The sequence below is a fragment of the Budorcas taxicolor genome, chromosome 7, assembly GCF_023091745.1.
Source record: "Budorcas taxicolor isolate Tak-1 chromosome 7, Takin1.1, whole genome shotgun sequence".
NCBI classification, from domain to species: domain Eukaryota; kingdom Metazoa; phylum Chordata; class Mammalia; order Artiodactyla; family Bovidae; genus Budorcas; species Budorcas taxicolor.
The window spans coordinates 78,890,362-78,917,534 of NC_068916.1; the positions used below are offsets into that span (position 1 = coordinate 78,890,362).

A 27,173-nucleotide genomic window follows, 5' to 3' on the forward strand; every position below is an offset into this window, starting at 1 on the left:
ATATGAGAGTCTCGTGATCTCGCTGTCCAACAGAGCAATGTTGGCAGGGACTCTGACTTACAAAAAGAAGAGGACACCCTTCAGGGCAGAAATAATGACAACTAAGCATCAGGGCTTCCATAGCCCCTTGGCTTTCTTCCACACTCAGAGATGGAACGAATCTGTCTGTCAACTTCAGTGTGTTCACTTACAGCTTAACACCCTTAGGCCGTATTTCTCCCGCCTTCCCATAAGTGACACCTCAGTCATCTCGCCAGCCTCCTCTCCTGGGTAATCTGGGAACAGAGGCTCCACTTTTCTCGCCTTCAAAGGGGCAGTCACATTGACTGCACTTGATACATTCATAACATGACAGTGTAAAGTACAGGGTCATTCTAATGGGACTTGAACTTGAAGTCCGCTTATTCTGTAGACTAGTATCTCTCTGTCGGTGGGCTCCGGTTTGGGGTATTTGCTCTTCAGGACTCATTAGGAACAGTGGCATATGAAGGAAAGAGAATGATTTTGACCTTGTTGTTGCTTCTCAACCACACTTAGTTTGGGAAAATATTGTTAAATATTTATCTTAGATTTTTAAAAATCTTTTCATAATTCATGCCAAAATACAGAAACTAAGTTGGCTCTAAATGTGGAACCCCACGGTAGAGCTGCCAGAGACTTTAGAATTTAAATAACATTCTCTTTACAGATGTGTAAACTGAGGCTTGGCTAGGTCATAAACAGGGTCCAAGGTCACCTGATTAAATAATGGTAGTCTTTTAAATATTCTCTAAGAACCAAAGATGTGGATATATCAACTAAACTCATTTGTTCTGTATTTTAACTTACTTCTGTTTCTCTGTTCTATTATAGTCCACCTTATTCTTCAGTCCTTCCAGTTAAAGAGAGGAGAGGAAAAGAAAGAAACAGGCATAAGAGGAAAAATACATTCCTTACATTACATTACATTCCTTATATTACAATACATTCTTTACTTATATTTGGTGTAAGTTATCTTAACACCAAATCAAAAACCCACATTTAATTCCTCAGGGCACTTTCCCAGAGCAAATCACAGAACTTTCCCCTAAATAATTATTAAGCAGGTTCAAGGAATAAGGACTGTGGTCATTTGTTGATTCCTGGTTTTTATTCCTAGACTTATCACTCCCCAGGATGAGAGGTTTGAGAGAAGAGCTACATTTGTAAAATGACTAGAATAATTTTTAGCCACCTAAGCGATTTGGTGACTGTTTAATACCATAAAGGACTCTGAGATAGTCAGATGAAAGGTGCTTTAGAAGGCAGACATGATTACTGGATTAGAATTTCAGAGAGTAAGAAAGGAATCTTTTGTGTTGACAGTTTTTTTTTTTTTCCTTATTCTTTTTTTGCAGTCCTATAGCAGTTAAATTTTTTTTCCTTACCAATTTCTTCAATTTCAGATCCTGTCCTTGACTTGGTACGGCTCTCACGAGGAGGACTATGTGTTGGTATAAACTGCCTAGCTCCCTTTTGGATGTTTTTCCAATATGCATTTTAGCCTCTTCAAATTCACAAGGCTAATTTTCCTCATTTCCCATGATTGTGATGTTTATAAAGTAAAATACAATTACCTGGGGATAGTGTTCTGTAACTCAGTATTTATTATATGTCACAGAGGCGCACACACACACACACACACATGCTTTCCTGTATTGAATTGCTCAGAGACCAGACCAATTTTGTTTCATTCTCCAAAGGTTGCCATCATATCATTAATCTCTCTCAGCCCTTAAAGATGGCCTTTTGCAATATTCTGTCAGAAAACAAGATATAGACCATTTACTTTAAATACCTAAAAATAAAAATGCTGAATCAAATGGACACACACACACCAGCTCATGTATTTTGCAATTATCAGAAATCTCCATGCATTGTGGGTGGGGAGGAGTGGTAGAATTTGCAGTTTATTGAGAGTGAAATGTTTTATTACATTAGTTGTAAAATGTTCTTTGCTATTAAAATAAGTAGTGCTAACTAATAATCCTGCAGAATTGTAGAACAGCCTTTGAATATATAAGAATAGATTATTAATCCTTTGTAGATGAATTCTGCTTTTCCTCTCTCTCCCTTCTTTCCTGCATTCCTTTCTTTTCAAAAATACTTATCACAATGGGAACAGTTCTAGGGTCTATGTTTATAGTGGTATTTCCTTTCAGCTAATCAGAATAATCTTATGGCTTCTACCAATAAATGAATATCAACATATCTTTGTGTGCAAAGATTGGGGTAACACCAATCCAAAATCTGGAAGTTTTGTTTTATTTCACATAGAAGGCAATTTCCCCATGAACCATTATGAGCATCGTATCTAGTACACTTGAACTTTGTAAGGCTTATGAAAATGTCCTTAAAGAAAGCACATTGGCTCCAAAATGAAAATAAAATTACAAAATCTGAATTTATCAAGTTTAATTAAATGTCTACCAAATACTGAACCAATCATTACATTGGTTAACCAGTATATTCTACAATTATAAGCAGTTATATAGAAATTAAATATTTATTTAAAAATAACTCTTAACTGTTAGATTTCTATACATCATAATAATGTCAAATAAAATTTGATGTATTTGTATAATGTATGAACTAGCTACTAGTTGCAGGATTGAAATTATTGTATCATACATGGTAAGTTTGTGATGTGTTAGCTGTTTTTGCAGCGTGAATTCATTTCCTCCCGCTTTCTCTCTCAGCTAAAAAGTTGCTGCGAGCCGACTTTTGTTCCATTATACCTTGGTGCATTCATGGACTCCTCCTTCCAAACTATTGCCAGGTGTTAGCATCTTCCCTGAGTAATTTCAGGCATTTTCCTTTGAATGAAAATGGCTCACTTGGAAGGTTGTGAAAGGCATATCCATGTGGAATTGAGAGGATTTTGTGTTGTGATGTGGTGGGAAGGCTTGCCAGAAATTGCCCGTTTCAGGCTGATGATGCAAAACTAGACATCTGTTAAATTAACATCTACCTAACGTTTTGCCTTCAGTCAAATGCTTTTTTTTTTTTTAAATTAAATCTCTCCCACTCTCTCCCGCTTTCTTTTTTTTTCCACTGTCAAAACAATCTGTCACAAGATATTTAATTTCTGTGTAATGGGTTACTTAAAGAAACCAGCATATGGTGCAGTGAAAGTACCTAGCTACGAGTTTCAGACAATGGTGCGTACTGCTGTTTCACTCTCCTCCTGGACCATACTGTGCCCAGCATAGGCTTTTACTGTGGTGCAGGATTTCCTTGGCTTTGTTGTGCATTATTGCTGGGGTCTCTCACAACTCTTGCCTTTTGGGATCAAAATATGAGTGTCTGTATTTTTGTTCCGCTGCAGAGTCAGAAATCACTTTCTGTTTTGGTTATGTGGTAGTCAATTTCTGTTAGTTTCAGTGAGAGGGAGTCACTTCATTGTACTCAATGCTTTGCACATCCCTGCTTGTGTCCAAGCACTTGGGAATGGCACCAAGCTGATCTGTAGCCTGGCAGTTTCCTCTCAAGAGGTTGATCTCTGACTCAGTGACAGCATTTGGGACCCCATGCCGAACTAGTGCATCCCCGATGGTCTGAGTAATTTCTACATGATGAAAATAACCCCTGATACTTCGGAGTCGCCCTATTGTTGGGGGAGAACATTTTAAAGCCACTATCACCATGGAGGGACTTTCCAGGTGCCGCTGGTAGTAAAGAACACACGTGTATCACCATGGAAAGCAAAGATTAAGCAGGATCCTGATGGCCTATGAAAATCTTTTGAACTATCCAGGACATATATTATCAATGATTATGTGGGTATCTCCTTGTACAGTAATGTATGCATATTTATATGTGCTAAAGGGTGAAGCGCTTGCTATTAAGAACAACATATAATGTTTACTTTGTGCCAGGCACTTTTCTGTGCCCTGGAAATGATATGGTGACAACGGAATACGAGACCTCTGCTCTTAGCACATCCCATTCTCATGAGAAGAGACCCAATAAACACACAAGCAATAAGCAACCCACAAGCAGAACATAATGTTTTCATTATTTTACCTGTCCATTTCTCTGTCAGCAATAAACAAATATATATATAAACATTTATTTTCTAATAAACTAATAAATCAGTAAGCAAAGTAAAAGTTTACAGATTATTTTGTCTAAATATAACATTAAATATTTCTTTGTGAAGATATAGCTATGAACAATATCTTTGTAAAAATAAAACTTTTGAGATTTTTTCACCTCTCTTTCTCTCTCTCGTCTATCTACCTACCTTACCAAGGGTGGGTAATTAATTTCGTATAATTTAAGTGGCTGCACAAACCTAGTTCGTTGTATACTTTCTTTGAGAGACAGATATTCATTTGTTTGAAATATGAAAGGTCCCAGCTTGCTCTTTGTTGGGACTGCTAACAGCAACTTGTAGGAGTTATTTTAAAAGGAGGGCTTTCAAGGAGGGGTGACCTCTAGGCCATTGGTGAGAGAACAGCAGGATAGGGTTTACCTCCTTCAAGCAAAGACAGAAGGTACCAGCTCTTTGGTGAATGCTCTCTAATTGTTCATGCACTGAACAGCTATGTTGGGGGCTTTCTGGGGAGAAAAAGTATGACACAATACCTTCAATAAATCACTTTAGTCTATTACTTATTAATCGAAATTCTTAAATACCCTAGAAAGTATCTCTGGGCTGCTGTCAATGCAAAGTGATCATAAGTGAATGTGCTAGACAAGGTGGCAAAAACCCTTGGTCCACTTGTAGCGAACAGTCAGGGATAGCTGTGTTATTAATCAGAACTCCCTGAAGTTCTAAACTTCAAGCAGCACATATATCCTGAGGTCTACATTAGAAGAGAATACAGTTCCTTTCAGTTCATCAGAAAATTTCCACTGTCACATTTAGCATTATTTTTGAGAGTTGCAATTCTTTCACATGATTTTTATTTTGATTTTCTGGAGCCTCCAATATTAGTGTCTGATTTTTGAAGCACTAGTTAGGAAGCTGCCATATTTAGCTAAAGTTGATTGCTATTGAGATGATACAACCAAAGAGGGACCCTTATCTCTTTAACCCCCACAGAATTAAGAGGGCCATAGTAGCATTGCCCAGCCACATTGACATCACAGCTTGTAATGCCTATTAGTGTTGGAGGAATTTGCTGCTTTGGGCTTGCAAGATGACTGTCATATTCCGTAAAGAGTCGTTATATAGAAGACTGAGATTTCTTCTCTTGCTGTCATCAGGGAGATCAAAAGTGATAGGAAAATAGGAGAATTACATTCTCAAGCATCCTAACAGCATAGCCTCTTATGTCATGCTATTCATTCATTTGACAAATACTTAGAAAACACCTACTAGTTGCCAAGCCCTGTGATAGGTGATGGTGTGCAATGGGAAGTTAATAATAAATGAATAAATGAATGAATGAATAAATAAATGAGAGAGACTTCCTGCTCCATGGAACAGAATTCTAATTTAGTAGAGAAACAAGACATTATTCAAATAGGCAACAAATTAAAAATGTAATTGAAGGCTAAGGAAAAATACTTTGAAGGACAGAAACATGATTTCACAGAACACATACGAAAGCAAGAGGGCCAAATTTAATGAGATCAAAGATTTTTCTGAGGCAGCACCAGGAGCTAAAGACAAAAGGAAGGAGAGTGAGCTGCGTGACATGCAGGGAAGGCTATTTCAGACAACACGAAACAGTACTCATACCCACATACTGGCTCAACGGTGGCAGGGAACCCATGGTCCCAACGAGCTAACAGCAGGCTGGCATGGCAGGAACTTGGGGTTGAGGGGAGAGTGGTATGAACTGGACTGGAGAGGCATGCAGAAGACACAACAACTGATACCATGTCAGTAAATAATCCTGAGTCTTTTTCAAAAGCTGATTCTGAATAGCAGAAGAGTGTGGAACCACCCTGAGGTCATCGACCCTCACGGAGCATGCAGACCTGTACCCAGTTTGGGGCTGAGCAGTGAGAGAAGGAGATGGGACTAGGGAAATGAAACCTTTGGGAAATGTTCAAGGGATCATGGACATCAGATGTGATGAGGAAAAGATTGGGGGTGGGGGCTGGATAGGCTTTCGGGATCAGCATGCTTTCTGCACAGCTGAACAGTCCCTGGCTAATTTCCCTTTCTAATGAGACCAGCACAAAATCCATCCATTTAGGCTATTCAGCTTTTAGGTAAATGTACCAAGCTGTCGGGGTAGTGGGGAAAGAGGGGTTGACATTGATGGATGGAGTTAAATACCAGAGTCTCCCCCCTTCGCGCAGACTTTTCTAAAGCACTATTGTGACAGAAAGGCCTGGAAGATTCCAGGTGGGCAGGGCAGGCTGGATAGAGCCCAAGTATCTCGCTCAGACGGGGAGGAAGAGGGCTGGAGGGGGTGTCCCTCTGTCAGAATGGAAGGGTCCTGTTCAGATCTGGCAACAGCCTTGCACGTGGTGGAACACATTCCTCCAGCCAGGTCCAGTGGGACAGATGGCTTTCCTCTGACGCATTTTTGTTTTGTTTTGTTTTGTTTTTTTGGTCCAGAATTACAACCAGAGCAATATCCACTCCTTCACTCATCTCTGTGGTAGGGCTCTCCAACCTTTTGGACAATAAATTGTTATTTATCTTGGTTCTAAAATAGGGATGACATTGCTCCTGACCTACCTTAAAAAAAAAAAAAGGTTAAATTGAAGTAAGGAAGGTTACTGTGCCTTGACTCAATAACTGGATGTATTATACCCTAAACATAAAAGATGTTAACCAAGCCAGACTCTTTGGAAAGACTTGAGACTCTGTGGGGAGTGGTGATTATTTGATGTTTGTTTTCTGACAGTTGTTCTGATCAGATGTTAAGATTCAGTGACTTTGCCCTACAGTTCTCATCATTTAAATGAATCCAGTGGCAAGGGAGGTGGTCGGTTACAGGACTGTTAACAGGGTGGATGTAATATTCACAGTTACATTCAGAACCAAGGATGCTTACTGCAGACGAAAGGCACTTAGAAGGCCTAGAATCCTCATTCTAGGACACATATATTGTCATTTTTTGCATTTTACAGATCAGGACTGAGGCATGGAGAGGTAAAATAATTTACCCAAGCTGATAAACAGAGGAGCTTGGGTTTCAGATCCAGGCAGCCCAGTTCCAGAGCCTTTATTCCCACCATGATCTGTAACACCAAGAAATGGATGGGGCTGACAGCGTGGCAGAGATAAGAAACTCAAGAGCAGTTGTTTATTTTCAAAGGAATGTCTCTTTCTCTGCTCCTCCTTCTCCTCCTCCAACCTGTTCCAACTGTTCAGAGATGACAGATGCTTGGAGGGGGATCGGGGGTGGAGGGGATGTGAGCATCAGAGCAAAGAAAAGTCTTATAAAGTATTGTTGTTGTTTTTCTTTCTAATTTCAGGATTAAAACCACAAATTTCCCATCACTCATTCTTCTGGAAACTAGAGGGTAGCTACCAAATTAAAGACTTTCCTTTCTCCATAGCACATAGACATGGATGCACGCATGTGCGCACACCCACACACACAAACGCACAGAGGCACTTGTAGTGGCACCTGAGAAAGTTTCTGTGGTTCTGTGTGCTTCCTTCCCAGGGCTTCCCAGGGAATGCAGGAGGCAGGAGAGGCGCTGGAGGAGGGCATGGCAGCCCACTCTAGTATTCTTGCCTGGAGAACCCTATGGACAGAGGAGCGGGCTACAGCCCACACAGTCGCAAAGAGTCGGACACGACTGGAGCAACTTAGCACGCATGGCAATCAAATGTGAATAGCTCTCTGTAAGATCCCAACGGTTTAGGCTTTAAAGATGATTTTGACAACTGAATTTAAAAAAAAAAACCCCAGAAATACCAACCTTTGTGTTTAAAATTTGAAGCGCACTGTGTTTACTGAAAGTCGTCATTTTCTTTCCTTTTTGCCTGTTTACATGTTATAGTTTTAGATCAAGTTGGACATCCTGATGTCTATCAAACTTGGAAAAGCACCTTGCTTATAAGTTGTCTTCTCTTCTCCCACTTGCTTTTTGAACATGTGGAGTCATTTTCCACTTCCTTCTTGGAGATTCAGCAGTCTTTTCACGAGGGTGTTGCTGGGATAGAAAATATTATGTTCTGTCACCTCTAAGGACAGAGGAAAAGAAAATGTTTAAGTCCATAGCCATGTTCTTTCTCAGCCTCTCCAGGAGCCAAATCCTCCATTTTGCCACTCAGAGGAAGAAATCCATCCTTGACATTCTGGGTCTCAGTTAACTCCTCAAATCAGCAAACACAGCCCATTCCAATCTGTCAGTCATAGCAGCTAAATTTCAGGCTGGCTAATGTGCACAAAGACACACAGCATCTTCTGAATAGGAGCGTGGACCAACATTTTCCAGTTCCTTAAGGGGAAAGAGAAACTTCAAGGACATGTTTGCAAAAAAGAAGAGAAAGGAATCTTGCGATTCACATTTTAATCTGCTGAATTAGTTCTGAAAGCCTATGTTTGGGGAACCCCTAATGGCTAAACTTACACAAGCAGAAGGAAAATAAAATGCCCTTCTTTAATTTCCTAGGAACATGTTTCAAACGCTCTCTTTCTCCTGTCTCCATGCCTCAGACTTTGAGTCATTTTGCCTCTCTCATCTGTTTGCAACTCAGTTGAGTTACAGCCAATCAGATAAGAGGAAAATTAGATTTTAATGGAATATTTGATTTTCATTGCTTAATTGATTTAATTGCAAGTTTCTATTTCAGACTGGTAGAAATGCAAAGATTTTCAGTCAAATGGAGAAAAGCTCCCATTTTTCTGTGTTCAACAATGACAAACTTAATGATTCACTGTTAGCCTGAGTTCTGAAACTTTAGAGGCAGGAAATACTAGTACGTTTCTGAACTGTTATTCGTAGTATTCCAGTTTCTTTTTCATATATGCATATATCAAGATCCTGTGTTTACACTTGCCTATTCTTTTTGCATTGATTTTGATATTTATGAGTTTTTGTCTGTCAGTGGGCAGAGTACATATAGACCTATATATACTTTATATATATAAATATATTTATATTTATATATATATATATAATCTATATATATATATTTTATAAAGGGGCTTTCCCAGTGGCTCAGCTGGTAAAGAACCCACCTGCCAATGCAAAAGACACAAGAGAGGTACGTTCAATCCCTGGGTCAGGAAGATGCCCTGGGGAAGGAAATGGCAACCTGCTCTAATATTCCTGCCTGGAGAATCCCATGGACAGAGGAGCCCATGGGGTGCAAAGAGTCAGTCACGCCTGAGCAGGCGCAATCACCACCACGCTAAGATGGACATTTAACATCACAAATGATTTCTTTTTGCTGCTGGTAAGCAGAAGGATAACCGAGAGTGTTAGTTCTCAGGCTAACACAGTAGGTTAGTGGATTTTCTGGGTTCTCTTAGACCAGCCTTGACAAATGGCTTCTAATTTGTGTCAATGCCTGTGATATATCCAGCTGCCTAAAGCACTGGAGTAAGAAGAGTCCTTGGGAAACATGCAAGGTCCAGTAACCAACGGGGAGTGCAGGGCATGCCGGTCGGCAGCCATCACCTGTTTTAGGCAGGCAGCTGGACTACAGTCTGACCGTCCCAGTGCTTTTCCGTGGTACCACATTGCGCTTTCTCTCTCCACAGTTCCCGAATTCCCCAAACACCTCATCATACCAGTTCTAGCCAGATGTGTATCTGACATGTTAAACTTTAATTTTTCTATCTGTATCAGTTTGGGGAAAATTAAGATTTTTTCGAATCATTTTGAGAAAAATGTGGATGTGTATACAAACCCCAGCATGTCGTTATTGTTCAGTCACAAAGTCGTGTCTGACTCTGCAACCCTATGGACTGTACCGTGCCAGGCTCCTCTGTCTTCCACTGTCTTCTGGAATTTGCTCGAATTTGTGTCCATTGAGTCAGTGATGCCATCCAACAATTTCATCCTCTGTCATCCCCTTCTCTTCCTGCCTTCAATCTTTCCCAGAATCAAGGTCTTTTCTAATGAGTCAGCTCTTTACATCAGGTGGCCAAGGTATTGGAGCTTCAGCATCCACATTAGTCCTTCCAATGAATAATCAAGGTTGATTTCTTTTAGGATTGACTGGTTTGACCTCATTGCAGTCCAAGGGACTCTCAAGTCTTCTCCAGAACATGAACATTTAATGATGGATAATCTGTATTTCAATTTCCTGTCAGGTGCCTTGTACACTGGGATATCTATTGGGGATATAATTTCTCATATGAAAATCTTAGACTGCTGGGTGCCATCTAATTTTTCCATCCTCATTCTCCTGATCATCACCATGCTGCCTAGTTTTGTAGAGACTTCCTTTCCTTCAAAAGGAAGATAGACAAAAGGCTAAGAGCAAGGGCGCTGGTGGCAGATTTCCTGTGTTAGAATCCTGCCTCTGCCACTTGTTAACTGGAATTTCAAACGAGCTACTTTACCTTTCTGCCATTTATTTTCCTCTTCTTTAAAGTGGAATAACAGTAGGACCAGGCTCACAAGGCTATGTATGGATTGATTCACTAAGGTAATAGATTTAAAGTGCTTAGAAGGAGGCCAAGCATACAGTAAGTGTTTAATAAACCACTATAAATACTACTGAGCTTATAGTATGTGCCAGGTACTAGGCTGAGAAGTTTACATGGGTTTATTTATTTAACACACTCATACTCAACTGGGGGATGATTTTTGCCCCCCAGAGGACATTAGGCAGTGTCAAGAGGCATACTGGATAGCCAGGACTTAGGGGTTGCTACTGGCATCTAGTGGATTTAGACCAGCGATGCCGCTCAACACAGAGAACAGGAGTCCACAACAAAGAATTATCTGGCTCACAGTGTTGATAGAGCTGAGGTTGAAAAGCCCTGATTGAATCCATCAGGTAGGAATTACTAATATTATGCTCATCTTACGGAAGAGAGAAACTGAGCTTGGGGAAAGTGTAACTTCTCACACTGCAGATTTGATGCATCTAACTACTCGGTAACAGCTTTTTGGAACAGAAGGGTTTATTTTGTTTTTAAACTGAATGTGTACAAGCCCTCTAAAAAAAAAAAAAAAAAAAACAACCCCAGATCAAAAATCCTGTATGTTGTGTGAAACTACAATAGTGTAGAAAGGGGCTCAGGGCAGTCAGAACCGATGCTGTCCAAAGTTCAGTGTCAGAGTACTAAGAACCCCTTATATGTCAGGCCAGGCCCCTGTGATGTGCTGGATCCTGGGCAGGGCCAGAGGGCTAAGCTAGGACAATGGGGGTGGAGGGGGCAGGCTTTGACTACCTATAGTCACTGAAGCTTATTTTAATATTTTAGCAACAGGTTTGGTCAGTCCTGAGAAGTGCTTAAAATATGCAATTTAGCTATTGTTGCTAAAGATAAGGCCAAGTTAAAACAGTGAAAAATGAGATGGCCTAAAAAAGAGTACTGAGTAAATATCAATAAAGGCAGTAGCAGATACGGCCAAAATCATAAAGGTGTGACCCATATGACTGATGAATGGGAAATACTTTGTCCCAGATGACCCTTGACAACAGGGGTGACAGTTCCTCTACGTATCCCGGGATCTGGCACATAGCAGGGACTGACGGTATCTGTACTTAATGAATGAACCAAAGCTCTCAGTCTTACTCCATCAGGACAATGCACTTTGATGAGGATATACTTATCACCTCAAATATAAACAATTCTGTCCCATTTATATTGGAATAGGAGTTAACGATAACTGGGTAATTCTAATTCTCACCCTCTGAGCCTTTGCTTCCATCCCTACATCCCAGTGAATCATTCCTCTGCTGTGTTCCTCTGCACTGTAAATAGAAAATTAGTTGAATGCATTCAGAGAATCAAGTGATTCAAAAATTGTCCCCTTTATTATGACTTCTGGTCAAACCCAGATGTCACACAACAACCTATGAACCGCAGCAGTCCCTGGGGTCTGGGTGCAGATGCCACAGCCACTAGTGGAGATGGTTCCCAATCCATTTCTTTGTGAATGTTTATTACAGGAGTCAATTCCACCTGTCTGAATGCAGCCAGATAAATGGCAATCTAGTTTATAATCCTCATAGTCATAATTTTAACCGTGACTTTTGCTGGATTAAGAAAAATATCTGTTTTTGGCCTCCCACACGTGATTTTCCTTTGGTATGTAAACTCTTGGCCAGTTGCGGTTCAGTAGTCATTCAAGTCACAAGGTCTGGAGGGGAGAATGATAATATTTCCCCTGTAGGTGACAGCAGAGGGTGTTCAGGATAGAGAAATATTCTAAGTACAAAATTGGTGATAAGAATGTAATCTGTTTTCAGAAACAAGTTGTGTTCAATGGGTAGGTGTTTTCGTGCTTCAGATTAATATTTGTCCTTTACAATAGCAGATGTTCTGCAGGAGATGTGGGCCGTCAGCACGAGTAGGAGCATCATGGATAGTCCAAATGGAGGGCCGAGAGACAGGTGTGCCTCTTACAGCCAAGGCAATCCCACCCCCTCCTCCCACCCCTTCCACCTTGTGGTGATGGTTTCTTGGCATCTCAGATACACACTGTTGGGCCTCACTGCTTGAATGCATTGAGGCTTCATTCCCTAGCACATCACAGCGTAATGCAAAAACTGTTCCTCAGACCAGCAGCATCACAATCTAGGAGCTGGTTAGAAACACAGAATGCTGGGCTGTAATCCATACGTACTTAGGAGCAGAACCTGCATTTTCATAAATCCCTAGGTGCTTCTGCTGCACACTGAGGTCTGTGAAAGCACCACGATCCAGAGCACTCTGACCTCTGGTCTTGGTGTGCATGTTCAGTTGTGTTTGACTCTTTGTAGCCCCATGGACTGTAGCCCGCCAGGCTTCTCTGCCCATAGAATTTTCCAGGCAAGAATACTGGAGAAAGTGCCATGCCCTCTTCGAGGGAATCTTCCAGAACCAGGGACTGAGCCCTCCTGAAGTGGTAGGCAAATGCTTTGCCACTATGCCGCCTGGGAAGCCCTGATCTTGTTAGTGGCCCTTGTCAAATGTTTATCTGATTTCTTTCTCTATTATACGTTCTGTTTTGCTTATATTACTTGAGGGCAAACATAGCCTTATTTTGTTTAGACCTATTTAGTTTGTAGGTGCATTTCCTAAAGTTAGTGGTGGTTAATAAACTCCTGAATTTAATTTAGATACTCAGATTATAACCCCAAGAAGAGGAAGCAAAGCCAGAAAGGGGAGAGAAGGGTTTAATGCACTGCCATTCAAGATTTAGACATATGTAACCGTTCTACTGGCCAGCTGGGAAGTCTTCAACAAATTATTTTAACTCCTCTAAGCCTCGGTTCTCTGAACTATAAAACGTCGATCACAATAACTACCTCATAGGTTTAAGGATCAAATGAGATCAAACATAACGTCATTAGTAGAGGCTCATAGTGAGTTCTTAATTATCATTTAAACCGGTAAATTTAGGACTTCCTTGGTGATCAGTGGTTAAGGCTTCACCTTTTAATTCAGAAACTGTGGGTACAATCCCTTGTCAGGGACCTAAGATCCCACATGCCTCGAGGCTGAAAAACCAAAATGTAAAAAAACAAACAAAAAAAAAGAAGCATGATTGTAACAAATTCATAAAGACTTTAACAATGGTCCACCTCAAAAAATAAATAAACAAACCAGTAAATTCTAAACATATCATAAGCCCTAAACGGAATCCCTGATCCTCATCACTCTTTCAATTAACCCTGTGATTCTAAACAGAGGTTGGTTCTCTTCTCTGGGGATGGGTGGTAATGTCTGGATGTGATTGTCCTGAACAGGGAGGGCGCTATTGACAGTCCAGTTGGGAGAGGCACGGGACGCTGCTAAATAGCCTGGGGCACAAGGCAGCCCCACAAACAGAGCATGATCACACCTAGGTGTCAGCAGCACGCAAGCGCTGAGAAAAGCCCTCTGTTACCCGCAGAGGGACAGAGGTAAGCAAAGCCAGCAGTTTTGCTTGAGGATTTAGGTACCCCCCAGTATACTGAGTCTCTCAAATATTAATGTTGAGCCCCCGTGTCAGAATCCATCGACTAGGAGCCAAATCATTTCCTTTGGAACAGAGCCACATGCAGGAAAACCTGATACAGCCTGATTAACCTATTAAAGCACATTGCATTCTTTGATATCAAAGAGAGCTAGGTTCTTTGAAATGTAAAACATCATAAGTGAAAGAATAGCGCCTGCACTTCCCCCAGGAGCACAAGGTCATTGTATAAATAACACTGATTCCCCTATTAATTTTACTCCATTTGGGGATCTGCAGGAGACCACAATGGTTGGGGAGAGAGAAGAGGCCAGAAAAAGGTTAGATTTTGGCTGCCTGTGACTGAGGTCAAAAAGAGCAGCTGTCCGCAGTCCAAAAGAGACACTGGAATGAATGTTCTTACAGCTGGTAGAAGGATCAGGCAGGAAACCCCTCTCTCTTGTCTCCTTAAGAGACTGGAGATGCTGCAAGAGAATGCATTAACTTACCAGGTACTACTGCAAAAATAAGGGCGAGGAGGCGAGTGTGAGGTTTTATTCTTACTGTGAACAGATTAAGCAGACACCAATTTACACCTCATTGTTAAGAGTAACTTTTTTCCCACAAGCGAGACCACGTTTACATCTTTTGTAATTAAGCTAAAGAAATTTGAAAAATGACATTTCCCCCATCGCCCGCCATGAAGTAAATATTTTATGTGAAGTGGGATCAAATGCTGAGATATATACATGAGAATCACTAAAAAAAAATGATCCCAAGTCCCAGTGCCTCCTTCAGCCTCCTCATCTGCTTGGCTGGGCTAACAGTTCTGCCTGTCAGTGTTTTGGTTTTATAAAAGGCCAGGGATGACTAACTGAAGCAGTTCAGGAGACAGTGGGAGGGGTGAAGCGGAGGACTTGCTATTCCAAAGGGCTGGACGCTGCCAGCTCCTCAGAAAGCAGGGGCCACAGCAGTGACTAGCGCGTGCTCCCCGACATTCAGGGGGCCACCATCCATCAGCAGGAACTTGGGCTGTGGCAGCATCTCACCATACTTCCCCTGCCTACTTTGCTTTTGGGCAATTTTCATCTTTTGGAAAATTGAACACAGAGAACAGTATATTAAGAGCTCTTACAAACCAACATCCTTTATTGCCCACACAGGAAAATCTAGATGGGCAAAGAAGCATGCTTTTCCCCCCTAACAATAGAGTTTGCATGGCCGCTGTAAACAAAACAATTACTGAGCCAGATAATAAATAATTGCAGAGCAACAGGGAAAATGAGGTGTGGGCAAGGAGGAAAATGGATGGTTGTGGATGAGATATACACAAAGATGGAGTCAGTGAGGTGAAGTGAAGTCTTCCCAGGTCACGTCTGTTTGGCAGTAACCAAAGTGAATTATTGGCAGCACACCTGTGCTGCAAGCTGGAGGCCACACCGCCAGCCCAGGCTATGCTTTTGGAAGATGGACTTTTTCACAAAATAAAGTATTCAAATGGGAGCTTGGGCCATCTTTCTGACTGGTCTAATCAAGTGCTAGCTTTTTAGGGAAACTGACAGCAAGCCTTGAAATATGCATGCTTATGGAGTGTGAATGGTAACACATCACGCCCCTGGGTGCACGCCTCGGTCCTGTAACAGGTGCTCATTTGTCTGCATCCTCAACCCTGACATCAACATGAAAAGACAAAGCCTCAGATATATTTTTCTTTCAGTTCAATTGAGTTCAGTTGTTCAGTCCTGTCCAACTCTCTGAGACGCCATGGACTGTAGCACGCCAGGCTTCCCTGTCCATCACCAACTCTGGAGCTTGCTCCAACTCATGTCTATCAAGTCGGTGATGCCATCCAACCATCTCATTTGGTGAAACAAGTGCAAGCACGTTACAAACTTGATCTTCCAATAAAAAACCAGTTTTATTCTTTGCATGCATCTTTCTCTTTGGACCTTTCGCTTTTTCTATCCAAGCAGGCCAGGAAAGTCTCCTTTTCTTCCCTTGGGGTCCTCCTTAGCCTTTCCAAGGTGGCTTTTCTGGTGCTGAGTCACTTCTCTTTGCTTTTGATTGCAGCTCTTACTACCTGCTGAAGAGACCTGCTGATAAAATACAGCCAAAAGAACCTTCTTGACCTTCTCTTTTCCTTGACCACAAGGCCACTTCTGTGTTCTGTCAGATGAGGGCCCATAAATCTTTGGAAGTTGCATCAGCTGTGTGCCCTTACAGGCTCTATTCTCTCTCAACATTATCATTCCACGTAGAATCCAATTGGAGCACCTTTGGAGCCCAGGAGGATTTGTTTCATAATTTAGCAAATATTTATTAAGTCTATCCTAAGTATCAGGCATGGGATTTGGTGCTGGAAATCCAAGAGTAAACCGAAAAGACCATTCTTTACCTTCTTCGAATTTGAAAAAAGTGAAAATGTTAGTCTCTCAGTCATATCCAGTTCTTTGTGACTCCATGGACTGTAACCCACAAGGCCTCTCTGTCCATGGAATTCTCTAGGCAAGAATACTGGAGTGGGTAGCCATTCCCTTCTCCAGGGTATCTTATTGACCCGGTGATCTGACCCAGGTCTCCCACATTGTAGGCAGATTCTTTACCATCTGAGTCACATTTTGGTAAAGGGATAAGACAAGGAACAAAATAAGCAGACAGTAGTGATTTAGACGTGTTAAATGCATTGGAGAAAGAACTACAAGGGGTGGATGGGGACTTTAGGGTGAGGGGTGATGCAGTTGTAAACAGAGTAGGCATCATTGGGAAAAAAAAAATGATGTGAGAGGAAACTCTCAAATGAGATAAGAGTTTAATCCTTGTTCCCAAGGAAGAACATTGTAGAAAGAGGCATGTATAGCTGCCAGGGAGACAATGAGGGAGAAACTAGTAGAATTTGGGATCTAAAAAACTGCAAGAGGATGACGCATCTCCAGTCTTTAGAATATTCCAAAGGCTTTGGCTTTAACTCTAGAAGAGAGGAGTTCTTGGAGGGAGGGTGTTGAGCAGAGGAGTGAGATTATCCGTTTTATATTATGAAAAGAATCACTCTGAAGAACTGAGAATAATGAGGAGGAGCCTGTATCAGTTACCTATTGCTAAATAAACCACACCAAAACCTGCTGGCTTGAAACAAGAATTTATATCTTTGATTTTAGTGTGTTGGTTGGTCAGGTCTTCTGCTGGGCTTGCCTGCCTTCATCCAGTTATGTCCAGCTGGTGGGTCAGGTGATGGGTGGACTCCAGGAAATGGTTGGGCCTCTCTTTCTCTCTTTCTATCATCTGTCATCTTCCGGGAGGTCAGACAAGACTCTTTTATGGAAGTGGCACCCTTCCAACAGGGCAGGCCCCAGATCCCAAGTTTGCTCACATCTCATTGGCCCAAGCAAGTCACAAGGCCAATCCCAGGGTCAGTGTGGGTCAGGACTACATAGGAATACAGATGCATGAAGGTCAGATCCATTGGAAGTCTTTTTTGCTGCAATCTGACACAGGAGCCAAACGTGGAAATCGCAGAGAGCAATTAGGAGGCTCTACAATAATCCAGAAAAGAAACGGTGATGGATTGCACCAGGGTGATGACAATGGGAGTTTTAAGATGTGCCTAGATTCTGAATGTAGTTGGAAGGATAACCTTATTTGTATTCTCTTAAGTCACTAGGATAAGACTATTAAGTGTCTAGGGATGGGCAATATTCTTATGTATAAGATGATATCAAAATAAAGTAAATGAGGTCAGAGATATGCTTCCCTGATTGCCAATAATTATTCAATGAGTTTTCTGAACAACTGTAAACTTCATAATTCACTTAGTGCTGTGACTGTACACGGCACCCTGTCAATACCATCATCAGCTAATATTTATTGAACATCCTTTGAGTACATGGTATTGCACTCACAGCAACAGAGGTGAGCTGCATTAATTCCTTGAGCCAATGCAGGATTATTGAGTGGTTTATTGCCTCAATCTATTAATTGGTGCCCCAGAAGCCTCAGGGAAAGCATTCAGCTTCTAGAATACAATTTCCTCTTCCCTCAGAGTAGATTTAGCTCTGGTAGAATCTGACTGCACAAGGGAAATAGAGAGTTCTCCATTTTTATGAGTATACTAATGTTTTCTATTAATCTTATTATCAGAAACTGGGAGCTGCTCATCCCATTTATTGGATGGAGAAGTGGAGGTGGGTAGTGGTTAAGTGAACTGACCAATGCCACGTACTGAGGTGGTGGTCGATCTGAGACTGAAGCAGAGAAACTTTTTCTATTGTGCCACACTGCCTCTCAGTGGTGCACACGATTCCCCTTTTTCTTTCACACTAATGCACTGTCATGAAAACTCCTTTTACAAGATTTATTGTGCATCCATACTCTTCCAGGGAGTGTGTAACACACTGTTCTTTGACATCTGCACAGTCTAATCACTGGAAAAGTGGTTTGTTTGTTTGCATTGTTTTTTAAGCCCCTTATCACAGGGGATTTGACAGCTGTTAAAATCATCACTTTTTTGTCTTAGTTAAATTCTCGTCAGAAAGATGTTGATTTCAGAGTGCATCTAGATATCTAGGAAACTGCGCGTGAAATGAACAATTTAACTGAGATCCTTATTTTCATTTTGTTCTAGAAACAGTGATTCAGTGATGATTGTTTTGATCGATCATTGTTTTTGAGAGGGTTCTACCTTAAAAAAAATTTTTTTTTAATGAGAGAATTCAATATGGAGCTAAGAAAGAGCTCCAAAGCGGGCACTTTAAATGCAGAATGTATTTGTAAATCTTGCAAGTTGCACCCTTAAATGTCACACACTCTGAGAGGCACTTGCATGTGTACCCTCCAGAACGTCTGTTTGTTGTAATTCCATCACATTACATATTTTAGTGCATATCTCTTCCTAGCAGCTTCCAGAGCTTTCAGATATTCCACATCAGAAATTGCACTGTTTTATCCTGGATTTTACAAGTAGCAACCAGATTATTGTAAAAGAGAACTATCTGATAAGTAAGGTTGCGAATTGCTTTTGTGATTGTCGTAGGTAAGAGTATTGAAGAAACTGGCAAACAGCGTAGTACACTGGTTGTGGTAAAAATAAAACCTGTAGCAGTGAATGCGTTTTTCTGATGAATAGGTTCAAGGCTGTGATCATTGTGCAACTTCTGGTTGGATGCTTTCAAATGTTCCGTATTGAAAAACATCAGTAACAAGAACCAAATAGTCCACCGAAGCCTGTATTCAACTCAACAGAGAGGAACGTAAATTCTTAGAGTTTCATTGAGGCCAACTCTGTTCGGTCCACCATGGCAAGCAGAGAATTGAGGTTCTCTCTTGATTTGCCTTCCATTTGTACTTTAGGATTAGGCGGCTGGCACTTTGGTTTTCACATAACGGGGTATTCAAATCACTATGCAAAACAGAAACGGGAAACAGACAGGACTGGCTTCCCTTCAGCAGAAAAAACCCAAAATGCCTGAACATGATAATCAATGTGAACAATTTTATAAGCAAAAGAATTTGTTTTAATTGGCTAAATAAGATCTGATATGATTAGAATATTCGATAAACTAATTTCAGGAAACTATATCACCAACCTTTAATCATCTTATGTATTTATTGGAGTTTTGGAAACAGATACGAAAATGGACCTGAATTATCTCATCTTTAGAGTAAGAAGAACACATGAAGGGTTTTTTGAAACTTCAGAGGTTATAACCTTTTATTTTGGAGAATTTTTTTTCTTTTTGAAAACCGGTACTTTATAGTTTCAACATCCTGAATTTCTAGAAGGGTGAAAAAACTTTCCTAAGAAAGCTCCTGTGTTCAAAGAGTAAGGCTTATTAAGGTGAGGTATCTTTCACCATGTTCTCTTCCATCCTATCCCCCCTAAGAAAAGACTAATCTCCCAAATAAGAGGATAATCAGATCTGAATTACACCATATATGAGACCCTATGGAACTGAGAAAACTTTTCTCTAAGGATTAGTTGCTTACAGGTCAGTATAAGCTGACTTTCAACTAATACATTAATGATTAGGGAAAAAAAAATATAATCTTCCAGAAGACAGTTGTTAATTCTTCCTGCCTGCAAATCTCAATTTGTTGGAGTGAGTTAATTTCAACACTAGCTGAAATACTGGTTGATTCTGAGCATGTGCTCAGAAATACATACACTGAGACAAAGGGAATGGTCTTTCACCTAATGGCAGAATAAGCTACAATAAAATTCTATTTTGCCACTATTCTAGCAGGATCTTAACAACAGTTTTCTAAAGGCCAAGGGCTGTATTAGATGTTTTTGCACATAATTTCTGAATAATAGAATTTTATACCTATCTGTACTTTCAGTATAAACATCAATCAACATGCTATTTATATACATATATAATGCAATATATATGTATATATTATATACACACTATGTACAAGATTGTACTCAAAAGAATAGCAATACATATTACATATTAAAAAGTAAAGGCACTTAGTTCCTACAGTCTTCAGGAAACTTAAAATCTAAATGATGAAATAAGAATAATTTAGAGATTTTAGAAGAATAAAGTTCACTAACAGTCTGAGATATCCAAAGGCAGGACAAGATTAATTTGGAAAATTACATGTAATAAAACGTTTCATGCAAAGGGTGCTTTGAAATTAGAGAAAAGAGCATTTACCATGAGCTAATATAATCCAGAAAGGATTCTTTGAGGAAATGTTATTGTGAACAAAGGGTATCATATATTTAACAAAATTAATTCCATGAGAAATAACATGGGAAAATGGCAGAGCACAGAATATATATGGGTGAATATATACCAGTCATATGGGAATCAAAAAATCTCCAGAAATGGATGGGTTTAGGCAGCACTGGGGGATGACCCCATTTACTCATTCATTTATCAGACACATATGTATTGAACACCTACCGTTAAGCCATGCACTGCCTTCATTACCAGGAATACAGCAGTGAGTAAAAAAAATATCCTGACTTCATGAAGTGTATGCAAATATCAAAAGATGTGTACAAGAAAACAGCATTTGATGACATTAATTATCCTGTGTGGGGTGCACAGGGCATTTCTCAGTTCTATTGCTTTTTACTCATGCATAGACAGACAGAGACCATGGTCTACACATATTTGAAATGAAAACATTCATTCAACTTGTTGAAAATTCAATAGCATTGTTTATCACCACATACACTGAAAAACACTGAATATTTTACCTTATTCCAGGTTGTTTTAGTATCTTATACACTAATATCCAGATAGAAAAGAAATGAGAATATAATTATTGCACTTATTCAAAAAGAAAGAATTAGAGGTGATAGAATGCTATGGGTATTTGAGTGAATATTTCTGCCTTTCTGTGTAAGCTTAAATGGATGACATTCAGCTAATGACCTTCACTTTTCCATTCATGGAATGGGTAGCCTGAGGGTCCTAGCTTCAAGCAGAATATAAGCGCCAAGTAGGAAGAACCAAATCAAATCAATGAATATCACTTTCCTACAGCTTTTTTTGCAGAGACAGTCATTCTTTTCCATCTCCATGCCTCATTCATATGTACTCATTCTCTTTTATATTATTTTGTATAATTATAATGTTTTTCATAGAAAGAATGATGAAGCAATTTCCGCAAAAAATCAGTGTCACTGAATTTAAATATGGTTAAAAACTTGAATCCCCATGAGCACAGATGATCAAGCAGTCAACGTTTACCAAGTAGGCAGGCTACTTTGTTCAAAGATTTATGAAAGATACTAAATATACAAAGATAGTTTAAACATGAATATTGCTCTCATTTAGTCTACAACATAGAAAAGTAGGGTACAAACCTGGAAAAAAAAATAACAACAAGACAGGATGATATAGACTAAGTGATAAATGATTGGCAAGGATGAACATAACTGCAAGGTGGGAAGACAAGAGTTTATATTCTGGCTCTGTATTTGTTCTTTGTGTAATATTGGGTAAGTTAATTTTGCTAAAGCTCAGCTTTATCCCCTGTAAAATGGTTCTAATAGCCATTTGGTGAGTTGTCCTGAGGTTTCAGAATTAGAGGCAACAATAAATCCCTGTCATTTAATAGCACTTGTATGATTACTAACTCCTCTTTATGGAGTGGGTACTAGCTGTGTACTAGGTATTGTGCTAATCCCTTCACATGTATTACCTAATGAAATTACATCATCACAATATTTTACAGGTGACGACACTGATGATGAAATAGAAAAGTGATTTGACCAATAGTCCCACGGTTAGGAAGCAAATTTCAAGTCAGCATGTGGACCTAGGAATAACCCCAAAGACAAGCTGCTTTATTATTATACAAATCACCTTCCCTCTAGCTAAGTTGTGATGAAGAGGAGGACTCTCTAAAGAGAGTGAGGAATGAGGCTCTGAAAGTGATCTCTGGGGGGATGGGGCGGGGTGGGGAGGGCAGGAGCCCCTGGTGAGGGACAGAATGAATGTTTGCACAGGTTGGTATCAGAGATGACTGAATATGAAGGGGAGAAAAAAACTGCACAACAAAGTGATTCCTACTAGTTCTCTGAAGAACTGTGAACCTTTGATGATTTCTTATAAAAACTATACTTAGAATGGGGAAAGAAATCACAAATGACAAATGTTAAAGGGCTGACAATAATCACAAATATTACAATCACCAGGAAAGTAACATGATCTTTTTTTATTATTGGCTTGACACAACTCCTTCTTATCCTACATTTTTTCCTATGTCCTCTTTGTTTCTTCAGTGATAACAATTTTACTGTCATTTGGGGAAAACCTTTGATGAATTTTTAGCTGCCACATAAAGTAATGAAATAAAACAGACTTTCAATCGACCAGTCAATAACTATTGGGGATGGATGTCATTCAGAGTGGCATTTTAAGAAGGTTATTCTGGCTTCCAAGGATGAATTAGAGAAGAGAAGAAAACCTCTTAAAATGGTTGTTTCAATAGCAGTGTCATGACAGTTGGGAGAAGTGTCACAACTAACAAGGCACTAATAGTAAAGTATTGGTTTGCCGAAGATTAGCTGCTTCATCCATTAGAGCAGATTCAAGGTCATTCCTAGAATAATGTCACTTGCCTTCACTTAGATTCTGAGTGCTTTCTTGAGAAGAGGAAAAGCAGTGGTGTTCCGATCTGGCTGGGTCTTTGGCAGGACCCTAGGACTGTCCCTAGAGAAGCGAATGCTGCGCTTTGTCCCCGTCCATGTGTTTCAGGACAGAAAAGCACAGCCAAGTGCTGCATTAGAGGATTATCACAATCGTCCAGGCAGAAGTGCCCAGATGGAGAAGGTATTAAAAATCTGGAAATGAAACAATAACTTTAAAAGATAAGAGGGGTGATGTTTGATAGCTATTGATAGTCAAATGATGAGAGAGAAAAGAAAGGGACCCCATATGATTTCAGGAATTATACACTTTACACAGGTGAGGGAATTGGGAGAAACAGCTGGTTTTGATTCATGAGTTTGGTTGTAGATCTTGAGTTTTCAGCATATCACCCAAGTGGAAAGACCCAGAGGGCAGGTTAAATAACTAGAGCTTACAAGGAAGTTCAGAGTGGAAATAAGTCTTTGTGAGTTGTCTATTCTGAGGTGAAAAAATATTGTCTATTTTAACTATTAAAAAAAATCTTTTGGGTGGATTGTCTAATAGGAATTAACATGTATGAGGCACTTGCTATATGCTGGGAACAAAACTCCTAACACCACATGCATTATTTATTCCTAGTGATACACCCGAGGGGCAGGTGATGTTATTATACCCATTTTGAGATGAGGAAAGAACCACAGAGAGGCAAAATAATTTGGTCGAGATCACACAGCAAGCAAATGGTAGAGCTAGGATTCAGTCCCACATAGCCTGATTCCATAAACTGGGCATTTAACCACCATCCACTCCATAGTATGGGCTTGCCAGGTGGCGCTAGTGGTAAAGAACCTGCCTGCCAATGCAGGAGACACAAGAGACCCAACTTCGATCCCTGGGTTGGGAAGATCTCCTGGAGAAGGGCATGGCAACCCACTCCAGTATTCTTGCCTGGAGAATCCCAAGGACAGAGAAGTCTTGGTGGGCTACAGTCCATGGGGTTGCAAAGAGTCGGGCACAACTGAAGCAACTTAGCATGCACACACTCCCTCCACTGTATAAGCTCATGGGGGAAAGCTGTCCCGCAGAGAAGTTAGAACGTGTGAACGTCATATTCTCGCAAGAAATATTAATGTGATTTGGGCCGACTTGGGCATCTCAGTATAGTCAGATGGTTCCCCCACGGTCAAGGAATGTTAAGTCATATAAACCAGACCGCAAAAATTGCCCACTCAAGGTCCCCACCTCCTCACTGAAGAAGTGGTGAAAATAAGCAACAACACTGATAGCCATTTATAGCTTAAAAAAAATCTTTTTCCCACCTGGATTTCTTTTTATTTTACCTTGACTGTGCTTTGCTGATCCTGTTCAATAAGACTCAGGCCACTCCCCAGCTTTTCTTGCACTGAAATAGTTATTTTTTAAAAAATAATTATAGTCTTATAACAGGGTCTTTATTTTTATTGGCAGAAAATTCCCAGCCTACTTACTCCCTTGTATCAAGTTAATTTTAACTATAGAACCTATATCAATAATGTCATTTAAAGGAGACTGTTTCCAATACAGTCTGAAATGCCAGTAGAGGATTCTGGACTTACCAGGGCACCATTTCCCTAGCTACTCACTGGCCCTCATCTTTCCCTTCTACATCTGAGCACGCTCCGTCCTTTGGCAAGCTGCCTTCTATTCAGGCACTGTGATTTCTCCATTCTCAACTCCGTCTTAATGATCAGTAGGGCTTCATCTTCATCACATTGGAGGGTTGGGAGGGAGTTTGTTCCTTCTTGATTTGGGTCGAAACTAAAGACACATCCTCCTATTGGCAAACCACGGAAATAATGACACTCCAAGTTTAACAAGATCAAGCAGTCCCTCTTTGGATATAGCAATGTGGCCAGGGCCGAGAGAGAAGGTCTCATTCCTGGACCAGTTCTCAGCCTGTATCTGGTGGTTTATACAAGACGCCTAGGATTCAGGGATATAGTGGGATACACTGTAGTTAAAGTGAAATGATTGAATGCTTTGTTTTGCTCTTTTCATTTTTCCCAAATAATAACTATTATGAGTAGGATACATGAGATTTATTTTCCGTCATTAGAATTGCTTCATTTCAAAAAGACGGTCAGTCAGAAGCTCAAACATATCCTCTTTCTGCTGGCTTCTACTGTGTGTTAGCTAAGGTTACCATGGGAAGCAAGCAGTTATTTTCACCAATAACTTAACTTATACCAAATACTTGACCTTGGAATAAGCAATTTACATCCTTATACAAGAGGTCACTTAGGGAATTTAACTGTGTAATCCTAGCCCCCACGTGGCAGGAGATGAGTGCAGATGGAACAAAGCTGGTGAAACACCATTCGAAACCATTTGAATTAGGAAATCTTTCTTTTCGACTGTTTTAAAAATGGAACCTACTTTTAAAATGGTACAGGAAGGCAGAAGGATGCAATAAAAGTCTGTAGAAATAGTGACTCAAAAACTCTGTTCCAGGACTCAAGAAAGCAAGCCTGTTGTCACATTTGGAGGGAAACCAGAGAGAATTAAGGTTTTCGCTTTGCTAATAGCTCTTCTCCAACACCTTTCTTTCAAACATCTTGCCCTGCCTTTTATTTTGCCTTTCTTAATAAAACAAATGGAGAGAAACCACCTTTCCAACTTTAACCAGGAAACCTAGGTTTCTGCAAGTGCTCATATTGTGGTGTGGGCTCTTCCTTTTAAAGACAATTATCAAGACGAAGCATTTGTTTCTTTTGTTTACCCGTGGCAGTTTGTCAGCAGTTATGATAAGTAGAGTTCCATCTGCCAGTAAAACTACGCCGCAAATTGCCGTAGAAATTAGCAGCTTTCATTTTTGCCTACATAAATAAATATGTGAAATAAATTGCACATAAACGCATCCTAAAAAAAATCACAGGTACACCGCACAGTTAAATGCCAATCAGACAAAACCAGAGACACATGGCGATTATCTCAGTTTTCAAACCTGGAAGATACACGAATGTGTTTCTAAATGAGAGAGGCAGTGTATCATGCTTGCTGAGATAAAAACAGAAGCTGCCAGACACTGCACTGTGGCTTTATTCTCAGAACCCTTTGCCTGAAACCCGCTCTATCTTTTTTCCCCCGTGTTCTCTCTTCCCTCTCTCTCTCCATCTCTCTCTCCATCTCCCGCTCCCTCTCTCCCCGCTGCCTTTCCCTCGCTCATTGTTCTCTCTCTCCTCCTGCCTTTGATGCACATACGTTGTCACATTCCATTGACTCTTCCCTCTTCTCTGTTCTTACACTCAAGCTAGCGGTGCTTTCGCCAGGCAGCGGCAGCCTCTCCTGCGAGTTTTAGTCATGTGTGCAGCTCAGTTTGATCGAGCGTTCCTTTTCTGCCTTTTCACTCTTACAAAAGATTAAAAGGTGGCGTCACATTGCTCCCCTGTTCCTTCCCGCAGGAGGGACTTAAAAGGGACAACAAAAACTAATCACTTTCAATAAGCATTTTCTTGCTGGGGAAAAGAAAAGAAAAGAAAAAAAAAAAAGAAAGAAAGAAAAGGGGGGAAAGGCGGGGGGTGGATTTAGCGGTGTAATTTGAGACCGGTGGTGAGGATTGGGGCGAGCTAGTGGAGATGCTGCACGCTGCTAACAAGGGAAGGAAGCCTTCAACTGAGACAGGTAAGAGCGCCCATCGGAGGGTTTGACCGAGTGGCTTAGTTAAATCTCTGTTTTCACCGTTTTGTAATTGAGAAAGGCATCCGCAGCAGAAGCCGATTTTTCAGTCGGCTTCCTTTTGTTTAACATAGAAAGTACCTGTATTAATTTTGATGAATTAGAGCATGCAGCAAATTCAATTGAAAATAGATTTGTATAGTAAATGCATTTAAGCTGAATGATTTCTCCTCCGTTTTATTTCAGGGGAGAGATGAGAAAGATGATTTTGATCAGAATAGCACTTTGCATTTATGTGAAATTCTAAATAGCTAACGGGGGGAAAATAATAATAATTCAATTGATCTTGTTTTTGAAGTCTGGGACTTAAACCCTGGGAGACAGCTGGCATTTGAAATTTTTCTTCTAACTGAACTTCTGCTGCGTTATAATAATTTTTCA

At 40.4% G+C, this 27,173-nt stretch overlaps 1 protein-coding gene across 1 annotated transcript in view; it reads left to right on the plus strand.

Moving 5' to 3' along the window:
• Positions 1-27,173, plus strand: part of TENM2 (teneurin transmembrane protein 2) — a 1,062,966-nt gene that overhangs the window by 272,608 nt on the left and 763,185 nt on the right. The window lies entirely within an intron of this gene.